The sequence below is a fragment of the Phocoena phocoena genome, chromosome 10 (assembly GCF_963924675.1).
Source record: "Phocoena phocoena chromosome 10, mPhoPho1.1, whole genome shotgun sequence".
Lineage (NCBI taxonomy): Eukaryota > Metazoa > Chordata > Mammalia > Artiodactyla > Phocoenidae > Phocoena > Phocoena phocoena.
In genome coordinates, this window is record NC_089228.1 from 65,691,393 (window position 1) to 65,704,859 (window position 13,467).

Below are 13,467 nucleotides of genomic sequence, written 5' to 3' on the forward strand. Positions count from 1 at the left end.
CTCTGGAAGGCAATGCAAAGAAGAATAATTAGTTCCATGAGTGAAGTCATTTAGAGTCTGAGCTAATAATCCCAAGAGTTTTGATTGTTGCTAAATTATCTGCATTTCAGCAGGACCATTTGAACGGGCAAATTCCTGAATGAGTCATAATCCACAAAAATGAAATAAAAAATAACTCCAAGCTTCTCTCTACACAAGAGTGATGTTAAAGATTAGATAGAAATCAAACGGAATATCTGCCTCCAAATCTGTTGGTGGCCTCCAACAATCCTTTTGGGTGGGTCAAAGGCCATTGTAACAGCTGGGCTTGTGAACGACGGCTGACAGCTGCCTCTTAAGATCCTCCCAAGCCCTGGCTCCGTGTTGTACATTCAGGCATAGCTTGGCTCAAAGGATTGGGGAAACTGATGACTTGGGCTAGTGGTAGGGGGCTTTGCTTACCCGAGCAAGCAAAAAGCTTTAGGAGAAAATTCTGCTGAACATTTTTCGAATGAGTAATTTATTTTTTAATAATAGAGGATGTTTTCAGTCCTATCATGTTTCTGAATTCTACAATTTTATTTTCCTTCTAGCAAGTTCCTGTGGGCACCTCACCATTCCCACAAAAGAGTGAATACCCCAATGGATAAATCCGTCTTTGTGTTTCCAGAGCAATTTCTTCTTCACAAAGAGGTTCCATATCCATTATGTCATTTGATTCTCATGCTATCTGAGTCATAGAAAATAGGAAGAATGACAATAACAATAATATCAAGTATTTGATATTACTGAATGAAAGAAGCCAGTCACGAAAGATCACACATTGCAGATTTCATTTATATGGAATGTCCAGGATAGGCAAATCCATAAGGATTTAAAGTAGATTAGGGAATTCCCTGGCAGTCCAGTGGTTAAGACTCCATGCTTCCACTGCAGGAGGCATGGGTTCGATCCCTGGTCGGGGAACTAAGATCCCACATGCCGTGTGACGTGGCCAAAAATAAAAACCAAATAAAGTAGATTAGTAATTGCCAGAGGTTGGGAGAAAGGGGTAATGGAGAGTGAGTGCTAATGTGTACAGGGTTCCTTTTGGGAGTGATGAAAAAGTTCTGGAATTAGGTAGTGCTGATGGCACAATCTTGTGAATACATGAAAAACCTTACACTTTCAAATGGTGAACTTTATGGAATGTGAATTTTATCTCGATTGTTTTTAATTGCAGAAGGAAAAAACTGAGTGCTTACCACGTGCTAAGGCTGGCCAAGGTCTTTACTTGCTGCAAGCCACTTATCTCTCCTAATCATCTCAACAAGCTTATGAGATACTAACATTTCCTGGAGACAGGCTCAGAGAGAATGATGGGTCCACAGTGATGTGGCGAACACATATGAGCCAACCAAAATTCAGATTTCTGACCCTTACTTTCCAGATCAGACCTTTAACTGTCACCCAGTAATTCAAGAAGGTATTTCTGCATGTAACTCAACTGACAGTATTTCCTCCGCTCTACTCTCTTAGTAAAAGATCTTTGCAATGCTTTTTACTTTTACCTCTTACGGTGCCTTTTTTAAATCTTCAGTTCGTCCTCCTGACTTTTTGAGAGTTAAAAATAGTACTGACTTCCCCCGGAAAGTCCTTAACTCTTTAAACCACCTTTCTTCTGATAAAAAGCGAAGTTTCATTTCTTAGCTCCAGGGAAGTCCCTTAGGGTCACACAACTACAGATGATTTTAAGCAAAGCTGTGATGTCTAGCCACTACACTCATTCTGCTTCAAGGACATGATTACCTTACCACACAGTTCCCCAAGGGTTTTTGTTTACTCTGGCCTAAGAGGTCATTTGGATGACAAGTGAGTCAGTCAAAACACTAGAGAAGGAAAAGACACATAGCAACAGTCTCTGTTATGGGTGAATCCTCAGACATTCAGAATTCCAGGGTGGAGAGACTGGGAGTGACCTTCCTATGGCCTGGAGCTAAGAGCAGACGTGAGCCTAAAATTCTAACCCTGTGGTAGATTTCTCAAATGAGTCTCAATCAAAAGAAATTGATATTTATATAAAATATGTTTAAAAAGTCTAACTAAAAAATGAGTACAGTATCATCCCACTTTTTTGAAAAAAACTATATATATAAACATTTATAAGTGCTAAAATAGGTACCAAAATGTTAATAGAGGTCATATCTCAGGATGGGAGCATCATAAGTGATCATTTTTCTCCTTTTATTTTATTTATTTATTATTATTATTATTAAGATTAATTTATTATTTATTTTTGGCTGCATTGGGTCTTCGATGCTGCGTGCGGCTTTCTCTAGTTACGGCGAGCGGGGGCTACTCTTCCTTGCGGTGCGAGCTTCTCAGTGCGGTGGCTTCTCTTGTTGTGGAGCACGGGCTCTAGGCACGTGGGCTTCAGTAGCTGTGGCACGCGGGTTCAGTAGTTGTGGCTCAGAGGCTCTAGAGCGCAGGCTCAGTAGTTGTGGTGCAAGGGCTTAGTTGATCAGCGGCATGAGGGATCTTCCCAGAACAGGGCTCGAACCCGTGTCCCCTGCATTGGCAGGTGGATTCTTAACCACTGCACCACAAGGGAAGCCCTATTTATTTGTTTCTGACAGTGCCACCCGGCTTGCAGGATCTTAGTTCCTCAACAAGGGTCTGAACCTGGGCCCATGGCAGGGAAAGCACAGAGTCCTAACCACTGGGCTGCCAGGGAATTCCCTATTTTTCTCCTTTTAGATAATCTATATGTACTCATATTTTTACAATGGACTTTTGAAAAGAATAATTTCCTGTTTTTTAAAAAGTGAGAGTAGGCAAAAATTTCTTACATAGGATACAAAAAAGTATCAAGCATAAAATAAACAATTGATAAATTGGACTATATTAAATTTAAGAAATGCAGTTCACGGACCAGAGGGCAGACAGAAGCAAGAAGAACTACAATTCTGCAGCCTGTAGAAGGAAAACCACATTCACAGAAAGATAGACAAAATGAAAAGGCAGAGGACTTTGTACCAGATAAAGGAACAAGATAAAACCCCAGAAAAACAACTAAAAGAAGTAGAGATAAGCAACCTTCCAGAAAAAGAATTCAGAATAATGATAGGGAAGATGATCCAGGACATCAGAAAAAGAATGGAGGCAAAGATTGAGAAGATGCAAAAAATGTTTAACAAAGATCTAGAAGAATTAAAGAACAAACAAACAGAGATGAACAACACAATAACTGAAATGAAAAATACACTAGAAGGAATCAATAACAGAATAACTGAGGCAGAAGAATGGAAAACTGACCTGGAACACAGAATGGTGGAATTCACTGCTGCAGAACAGAATAAAGAAAAGAGAATGAAATGAAATGAAGACAGCATGAAACACATGCTGTCTTCATGTTTGGGACAACATTAAACACAATAACATTTGCATTATACGGGTCCCAGAAGGAGAAGAGAGAGAAAGGACCCGAGAAAATATTTGAAGAGATTATAGTCGAAAACTTCCCTAACATGGGAAAGGAAATAGCCACCCAAGTCCAGGAAGCACAGAGAGTCCCATACAGGATAAACCCAAGGGGAAACACACCGAGACACATAGTAATCAAATTGGCAAAAATTAAAGACAAAGAAAAATTATTGAAAGCAGCAAGGGAAAAATGACAAATAACATACAAGCGAACTCGCATAAGGTTAACAGCTGATTTCTCAGCAGAAACTCTACAAGACAGAAGGGAGTGGCACAATATATTTAAAGTGATGAAAGGGAAGAACCTATAACGAAGGTTACTCTACACGTCAAGGACCTCATTCAGATTCGATGGAGAAATCAAAAGCTTTACAGACAAGCAAAAGCTAAGAGAATTCAGCACCACCCAACCAGTCCTAAAACAAATGCTAAAGGAACTTCTCTAAGTGGGAAACACAAGAGAAGAAAAGGACCTACAAAAACAAACCCATAACAATTAAGAAAATAGTAATAGCAACATACATATAAATAATTACCTTTGGGCTTCCCTGGTGGTGCAGTGGTTGAGAGTCCGCCTGCTGATGCAGGGGACACGGGTTTGTGCCCCGGTCCGGGAAGATCCCACATGTCGCGGAGCGGCTGGGCCCGTGAGCCATGGCCTCTGAGCCTGCACGTCCGGAGCCTGTGCTCCGCAACGGGAGAGGCCACAACAGTGAGAGGCCCACATATAGCAAAAAAAAAATTACCTTGAACATGAATGGATTAAATGCTTCAACCAAAATACACAGGCTCGCTGAATGGATACAAAAACAAGATCCACTTCAGACCTAGAGACACATACAGACTGAAAGTGAGGGGATGGAAAAAGATATTCCATGCAAATGGAAATCAAAAGAGAGCTGGATTAGCAATACTCATAGCAGATAAAATAGATTTTAAAATAAAGAATGTTACAATAGACAAGGAAGGACACTACATAATGATCAAGGGATCAATCCAAGAAGAAGATATAACAATTATAAATATATATGCACCCAACATAGGAGCACCTCAATACATAAGGCAACTGCTAACAGCTATAAAAGAGGAAATTGACAGTAACACAATAATAGTGGGGGACTTTAACACCTCATTTACACCAAAGGACAGATCATCCAAAATGAAAATAAATAAGGAAACAGAAGCTTTAAATGACAAAATAGACCAGATACGTTTAATTGATATTTATAGGACATTCCATCCAAAAACAGCAGATTACACTTTCTTCTCAAGTGCGCACGGAACATTCTCCAGGATAGATCACACCTTGGGTCACAAATCAAGCCTTGGTAAATTTGAGAAAAATGAAATCATATCAAGCATCTTTTCCGACCACAACGCTATGAGATGAGCAATCAAATACAGGGGAAGAAAACCTAAAAAACAGAAACACATGGAGGCTAAACAATATGTTACTAAATAAGCAAGAGAGCAATGAAGAAATCAAAGAGGAAATCAAAAAATACCTAGAGACAAATGGCACTGAGAACATGATGATCCAAAACCTATGGGATGCAAAGGAAGTTCTAAGAGGAAAGTTTATAGCAATACAAGCCTACTTCAAGAAACAGGAAAAATCTCAAATAAACAATCTAACCTTACACCTAAAGGAACTAGAGAAAGAAGAACAAACAAAACCCAAAGTTAGCAGAAGGAAAGAAATTATAAAAACCAGAGCAGAAATAACTGAAATAGAAACAAAGAAAACAATAGCAAAGATCAATAAAACTAAAAGCTGGTTCTGTGAGAAGATAAACGAAATTGATAAACCTTTAGCCAAACTCATTAAGAAAAAGAGGGAGAGGAATCAAATCAATAAAATTAGGAATGTAAAAGGAGAAGTTACAAGGGACACTGCAGAAATACAAAGCATCCTAAGAGACTACTACAAGCAACTCTATGGCAATAAAATGGACATCCTAGAAGAAACGAACAAATTCTTAGAAAGGTATAACCTTCCAAGACTGAACCAGGAAGAAATAGAAAACATGAACAGACCAATCACAAGTAATGAAATTGAAACTGTGATTAAAAATCTTCCAGCAAACAGAAGTCCAGGACCAGATGGCTCCACACGTGAATTCTATCAAACATTTACAGAAGAGCTAACACCTATCCTTCTCAAACTCTTCCAAAAAAATTGCAGAGGAAGGAACACTCCCAAACTCATTCTATGAAGCCACCATCACCCTGATACAAAAACCAGACAAAGTACTACAAAAAAGAAAATTACAGACCAATATCACTGATGAATATCATGCAAAAATCCTCACAAAATACTAGCAAACAGAATCCAACAACACACTGAAAGGATCATACACCATGATCAAGCAGAATTTATCCCAGGGATTCAAGGATTCTTCAATATATGCAAATCAATCAATGTGATACACCATATTAACAAATTGAAGAAGAAAAACCATATGATCATCTCAATAGATGCAGAAAAAGCTTTTGACAAAATTCAACACCCATTTATGATAAAAAGTCTCCAGAAGATGGGCATAGAGGGAACCTACCTCAACATAATAAAGGCCATATATGACAAACCCACAGCAAACATCATTCTCAATGGTGAAAATCTGAAAGCATTTCCTCTAAGATCAGGAACAAAACAAGGATCTCCACTCTCACCACTATTATTCAACATAGTTTTGGAAGTCCTAGCCACAGCAATCAGAGAAGAAAAAGAAATAAAAGGAATACAAATTGGAAAAGAAGAAGTAAAACTGTCACTATTTGCAGATGACATGATGCTATACATAGAGAATCCTAAAGATGCCACCAGAAAGCTACTAGAACTAATCAATGAATTTGGTAAAGTTGCAGGATACAAAATTAATGCACAGAAATATCTTGCATTCCTAGACACTAACAATGAAAGATCAGAAAGAGAAATTAAGGAAACAACCCCATTCACCATTGCAACAAAAAGAATAAAATACCTAGGAATAAACCTACCTAAGGAGGTAAAAGACCTGTACTCAGAAAACTATAAGACACTGATGAAAGTAATCAAAGATAACACAAACAGTTGGCGAGATATACCATGTTCTTGGATTAGAAGAATCAATATTGTGGGCTTCCCTGGTGGTGCAGTGGTAAAGAATCTGCCTCCCAATGCAGGGGACACGGGTTCGAGCCCTGGTACAGGAAGATCCCACATGCTGGGGAGCAGCTAAGCCCGTGAGCCACAACTACTGAGCCTGCGTGCTACAACTACTGAAGCCTGTGCACCTAGAGCCCGTGCTCAGCAGCAAGAGAAGCCACTGCAATGAGAAGCCTGCACACTGCAAGGAAGAGTAGCCCCTGCTTGCTGCAACTAGAGGAAGCCCACGTGCAGCAGCGAAGACCCAATGCAGCCAAAAATAAATGAATTAAATAAATCTATTTAAAAAAAAGAAAAATCAATATTGTGAAGATGACTATACTACCCAAAGCAATCTACAGATTCAGTGCAATCCCTATCAAATTACCAGTCGCATTTTTTACAGAACTAAAACAAAAATCTTAAAATTTGTATGGAGACACAAAAGACCCCGAATAGGCAAAGCAGTCTTGAGGGAAAAAAACGGAGCTGGAGGAATCAGACTCCCTGACTTCAGACTATACTACAAAGCTACAGTAATCAAGACAATATGGTACTGGCACAAAAACAGAAATATAGATCAATGGAACAGGATAGAAAACCCAGAGGTAAACCCACGCACCTATGGTCAACTAATCTATGACAAAGGAGGCAAGGATATACAATGGAGAAAAGACAGTCCCTTAAATAAGTGGTGCTGGGAAAACTGGACAGCTACATGTAAAAGAATGAAATTAGAGCTCTCCCTAACACCATACACAAAAATAAACTCAAAATGGATTAGAGACCTAAATGTAAGACCAGACAATATAAAACTCTTAGAGGAAAACATAGGAAGGACACTCTTTGACATAAATCACAGCAAGATCTTTTTTGATCCACCTCCTAGAGTAATGGAAATAAAAACAAAAATAAACAAATGGGACATAATGAAACTTAAAAGCTTTGCACAGCAAAGGAAACTACAAACAAGACAAAAAGACAACCCTCAGAATGGGAGAAAATATTTGCAAACGAATCAATGGACAAAGGATTAATCTCTAAAATATATGAACAGCTCATGCAGCTCAATATTAAAAAAACAAACAATCCAATACAAAAAGGGGCAGAAGACCTCAATAGACATTTCTCCAAAGAAGACATACAGATGGCCAAGAAGCACATGAAAAGCTGCTCAACATCACTAGTTATTAGAGAAATGCAAATCAAAACAACCACGAGGTATCACCTCACACCAGTTAGAATGGGCATCATCAGAAAATCTACAAACAACAAATGCTGGAGAGGGTGTGGAGAAAAGGGAACCCTCTTGCACTGTTGGTGGTGATGTAAATTGATATAGCCACTATGGAGAACACTATGGAGGTTCCTTAAAAAACTAAAAATAGAATTACCATATGATGCAGCAATCTGACTACTGGGCATATATACAGAGAAAACCATAATTCAAAAAGACACATGCACCCCAATGTTCATTGCAGCATTATTTACAATAGCCAGGTCATGGAAGCAACCTAAATGCCCCTCAACAGACAATTGGATAAAGAAGATGTGGTACATATATGCAACGGAACATTACTCAGCCATAAAAAGGAACGAATTTGGGTCATTTGTAGAGATGTGGATGGATCTAGAGACTGTCATACAGAGTGAAGTAAGTCAGAAAGAGAAAAACAGATACCATATATTAACGCATGTATGTGGAACCTAGAAAGATGGTACAGATTAACAGGTTTGCTGGGCAGAAACAGAGATAGAGACATAGATGTAGAGAACAAACGTATGGACACCAAAGGGGGAGAGTGGCGGGGAGTCGTGGTGGTGGTGTGATGAATTGGGAGATTGGGATTGACATATATACACTAATATGTATAAAATAGATAACTAGTAAGAACCTGCTGTATAAAAAATAAATAAAATTTAAAAAAAAAGAAATGCAGTTCACCAAAAGACACCATTAAGAGAGTGAAAAAGTAAGCCATAGACTGGGAGAATATATTCACAATACATGCATCCAGTAAAGGACTCAAATTCAAAATGTATTCTAAGAACCCTTTTACAAATAACTAAGTAAAAGACGGACACCCCAATAGTTAATTGGGCAAGAGACTTGAACAAGCACTTCACAGGACATATCCAAAATTTCCAATAAACCTATGTACCTTTTAAGATGCTTTTTGCAAATTAAAATTCGCAAACAAGGTGTATATTCATTAGAATGGCAAAAATTTTAAAGAATGACATTATCAAATGTGGGCAAGATCATGGAGCTAGTAGCACATCCATACATTTCCAGTCGGAATAAATGGTACAACTACTTTGGAAAACGTATCAGCTCTAGTAAAGCTAAATCCATGCCTACCCTCTGATCCAACAACTTCTCTCCTAGGTGTATACCTAAGAGAAGTGAGTGTTTATGTCCACCAACAGAAGTATATAAGGATGTCCAGAACAGTGCTATTCATAATTGCCAAAAACTGGAAACACTCCAATGCCAACGAACAGTAGGAAGGATAAATTGTGATCTATCCACACAGTGGAATACTAAATACAGATATGAACTCCTGCTGTATGAAACAACATGGATTAATTGCACAGACATAATGCAGGAAAGCATGGTGTGTATGATTCCACGTATAAGATTGGCAAAACTAATCTCTGCTGATAGAGGTTGGAACGTTGATTATCTGGGAAGACAGGGAGGAAGGGACAATGGCTATTGATTGTAGGTGGAAGCATGAGAAAGCCTTCTAGGGTGCTGGAAATGTCCTGTATATAACTTGATCTGGAGTTACACAGGGGTATAGGCAGGTCCTCAAGCTTAAGGTTTTCACACTTTGCTATATACAGTTATACTTTAAATTTTTTAAGTTTGATTAAAAATTATCATGGGGGACTTCCCTGGTGGCGCAGTGGCTAAGAATCCGCCTGCCAATGCAGGGGACACGGTTCGAGCCCTGGTCCAGGAAGATCCCACATGCAGCAGAGCAACTAAGCCTATGCGCCACAACTACTGAGCCGGCATGCCACAACCACTGAAGCCCTCATTCCTAGAGCCTGTGCTCTGCAGCAAGAGAAGCCACCACAATGAGAAGCCCGCACACTGCAATGAAGAGTAGCCCCCGCTTGTTGCAACTAGAGAAAGCCTGCGTGCAGCAACGAAGACCCAACACAGCCAAAAATAAATAAATAAAATTCTAAAAAAAAGTCCAAGCTTCCTCCCCAGTAGAAAAGAACAATTCTGAGCTTTTCTCCTGAGAACGTTCGATATTTTCCTTGTCCCTTCATATTTTATTCAGTATTTCTCATGGGTGAACTAGGGGCTGACAAAGCACTAAAATCCCCCAGCCAAACCTCAGATTCCAACTCCAATCTAGCCATTTGTGGTGTGTCAGTTAAGGGACTGGATTAAATATAATTTATACATACACATTTACAAATATAGACATATCGCAGAGAGAAAAACAAATGATTCCACCCCTTTGGATAGTTATTGGCACATATAACAAAATTGTTGAAATATCGTCCTGCTCTCTCTGGCTTTTCCCTCTGCAAAATTGGGAAGCAAACTACTTTTGCTTTGTACCTCATCTGCTATCAGATCTCTGAACCTTCAGTTTGTCCTCCTTTCCTTCACAGGAAACCATCCCACATCTCATTCCCCCACTGAGCTGAAGCATTTATGGACAATTGATGTGTTACCTGGAAATGTGTCAGTGGGTTTTTTTCCCCAGGGTCATTAGCATTATAAAAGGGGACTTTTATAAAGGCCACTCTGGACACAGATATATCTGGGAAGAAGAAGGGGAGTTTACAAAAACAAGTTGCATTCGAAATGATCTTCAGGTTCCTTAAAATTTCTATAGGCAATTCCAAGAATCCTAGAAGCTTTTAGGTAAACTGAAACCAAACCCCTCACTACACTCCCACATCATTATTTTACCTCAGGCTTGAGCTTCACAGCAACTTGTAAGGTGGGCTGGGTCCTCTTCTCCAGACCAGGATACTCCCTGGGAAAGGGAAGCAATTCCCTCAGGGTTCAGTAACTGGAAGCTGGGGAATTTAGAAGTTCAGTTGTGTCACCCGACTTATGGCCCCATGATGCCTTCTTCTTCCAGAAAAGCCTTTTAACCAACAGGGTTTCATGAGCCATCATCCTAACGAATAGAGAGGGATTAAGAGGCATTAGAGTTAGGTTTGCTTCTGGAAAATTCTTTCTCTTTTCTTCTTACTTTTTTTTGTTTTTTGACCGTGCCAAGTGGCTTGTGGGATCTTAGTTCCCCGACCAGGGATTGAACCTGGGCCCTAGTCAGCGAGAGCTCCAAGTCCTAACCACTGGACTGCCAGGGAATTCCCGTCTTACCTTTTCTGGTTTTCGTTTTAGTCTCACTTCTGCTGTGTCACTTCTTGACCCTTCTGAAGGTGCTGGTGGTAACTGCAAACTTCCACACCTTTGATTTCAAATTTTCTTCCCACATTTATTTTCCTGTCCAATCATGGGTGGTAGTGGCAGAAACAAGAGGTGACTTGGGGAGAACTTTAGCCTCCCGACCCATCAACCTCTCCAAATAAACACACAGTTTAAGTAGAAAGAGTGCTAGGGAAATGCAACTTCACAACAATTTCCAAAAATCAGAGTCCCCGAGTTTCATACCTCCAAGGGGTATCATTTATGTAAAATATAGAGTAATTGAATTGAACACTATGGAGGAATTGAACAAGAAGGGAGACTTGCCTAACCACCTTCCAAAGAGACTGCCCCTCCTAAGAACCCCTATTACGGAAATTCTGGGGCCAGTGATGTGAAGTGGTAAGAAAACAGGACTTCCCAGGATCTGGCAGGTACCAGCAGAAAGGATTCAAGTCACAGAAATGACTAATGTAACAGGGAAATGGAATGGGACTGTAAGATGAGACAGGTAAGGTCCAGAGTCCGGGAGTTAGTCAGCAGATAGCACAATTAAGCAGAGCCTAACATTGATCCTGGGTGGAGGGAAGGCTGATTGGACTTTGGTCTTACATGGAGAAGAGACGAGCTCTGAACCCACTCATGATGACCTGAGCCACAAAGAAGTCCAAGGCCTACAAATCACCACCGGAAATGCTGGGAGGGCATCTCACAAGAATGAGCAAAAGTTGCAAGTTCGACGCAAGGCTTCAGTAAAAGTTGCAATCTGTTTCAAGTGGATTCAAATTTTGAACTGGAGGGACTTCCCTGGTGGCCAGTGGTTTAAAATCTTCCTTGCAATGCAGGGGACGTAGGTTCAATCCCTGTTCAGGGAACTAAGATACCGGATGCCTTGGGGCAACTAAGTCTGTGTGCCACAACTGAGCCTTTGTGCCACAACTAGAGAGAAGCCTGTACACTGCAATGAAGAGCCCATGTGCCGCAGCTAAGACTCAATGCAGCCAATAAATAAATAAACATAAAAAATTTTTTTCTTTGATCTGGAGTCTTGAGTTTTAACTTTACTGCATTCTAAATCTGCTAGTTTGTAAAAACCAAGAGAATCTGGACATCTACTAATCTAAAAGAAGAATAATATCGCTACACCATCATGAATTACATTGTTTACCAAATTTGCTAAACTTCTCAACTCTGGTCACAAACTGGAAGATTAAACCACCCTCTGTGCTGGTGGGACAAATCATGGTTTAATTGTATGTAGGAAGTGGAGTAAGGTCTATGCAAGCGGCAGGTCCCAAATTCTGGCAGCAGGTGTCCACTTCCAGACTGAAAGGGATGTTTCTATTGAGCAGAAAAGAAATGATCACGCATGCCTCTTTGGAGGAGTCCACTCGACTCCTGTTCATAGCTCGCAGTGTTCTGTTTTTCAGGTCACCAGGAGGCCCAGAATGTCCCCCGCTGGGCCTCTTTGGACAGGCCTTAGTTGGGCCACCTTAAAGTACTGTGGCCTAGAGTATGGGGAAAGTTGTGAGCTCTGGACAGCTGTTACATCTGACCTCCCCTGGACACCACTCCTTCGTCTTCCTCTAAATTCCGGAGTAGAGAATAGACCTCTTAGCCAGCTTTGTTGTAAGTGTGCCAACACCTGTTCTTATGAGAGGGGCCATCTCTGCAACCCCAGGGGGCTCAGGGGTGCCTTCACTGCCTCAATATGTATATATATACCTCAATATATATACCTTAATATATATATATATATATATATATATATATATACACCTCAATATACCTCTGCATTGAGGTATATTTTGCAAAATGACACTTTGTAACCCATTGCTCTTCATGTTACATCCTGCCTCCTGGGCCCTGCTCCAAGACCTTGATCTTTCTTTCTGATGAAACAAATCTACATTACATTATGGGCAGAGAGCAATGAACAAATGGGCAGCATGTGGAAAGGTTTGGAATGAATATTCCCCACCACTAGCCAGGGAATTGATAGAACTAATGCTATAAGAGACATGGGAAGTTAACTGACATTAAGAATAAGCGTTTACGGTTTACTAAGTGCCCGGCACTTTGCTACATGTCATGTACATTATGTGCTTCAATTACTGCAACAGCCCTGTGTGGTATTATTGTCTCCATTTGATGAATGAGAAAACCGAGGATTTTAAATAAACTGCTCAAGTTTACATAGTCAGTATGGCAGAGCCAGAGCTGGATGTTCACTGACCTGTTTTATTTTCCTTTTGACCACACAGAAAGACTGCATTTTCCAGATCTCTACGTGTTTGGATGGGACCACGTGATTGAGTTCTGGTCAACAGAGGTAGATGTGATATACTCCATTTCCAGATTTAAAACAGTCCACCCAAACTTCCGTTCTCTCTTTCTTATTTGCACAGCTAGAAGCCAAGGACTCACCCCGCCCCCTCCTCCCTCGCAAGGACAGAGCCCAGACCCCTGAGTAACTGCTTGGAGGAGAGTG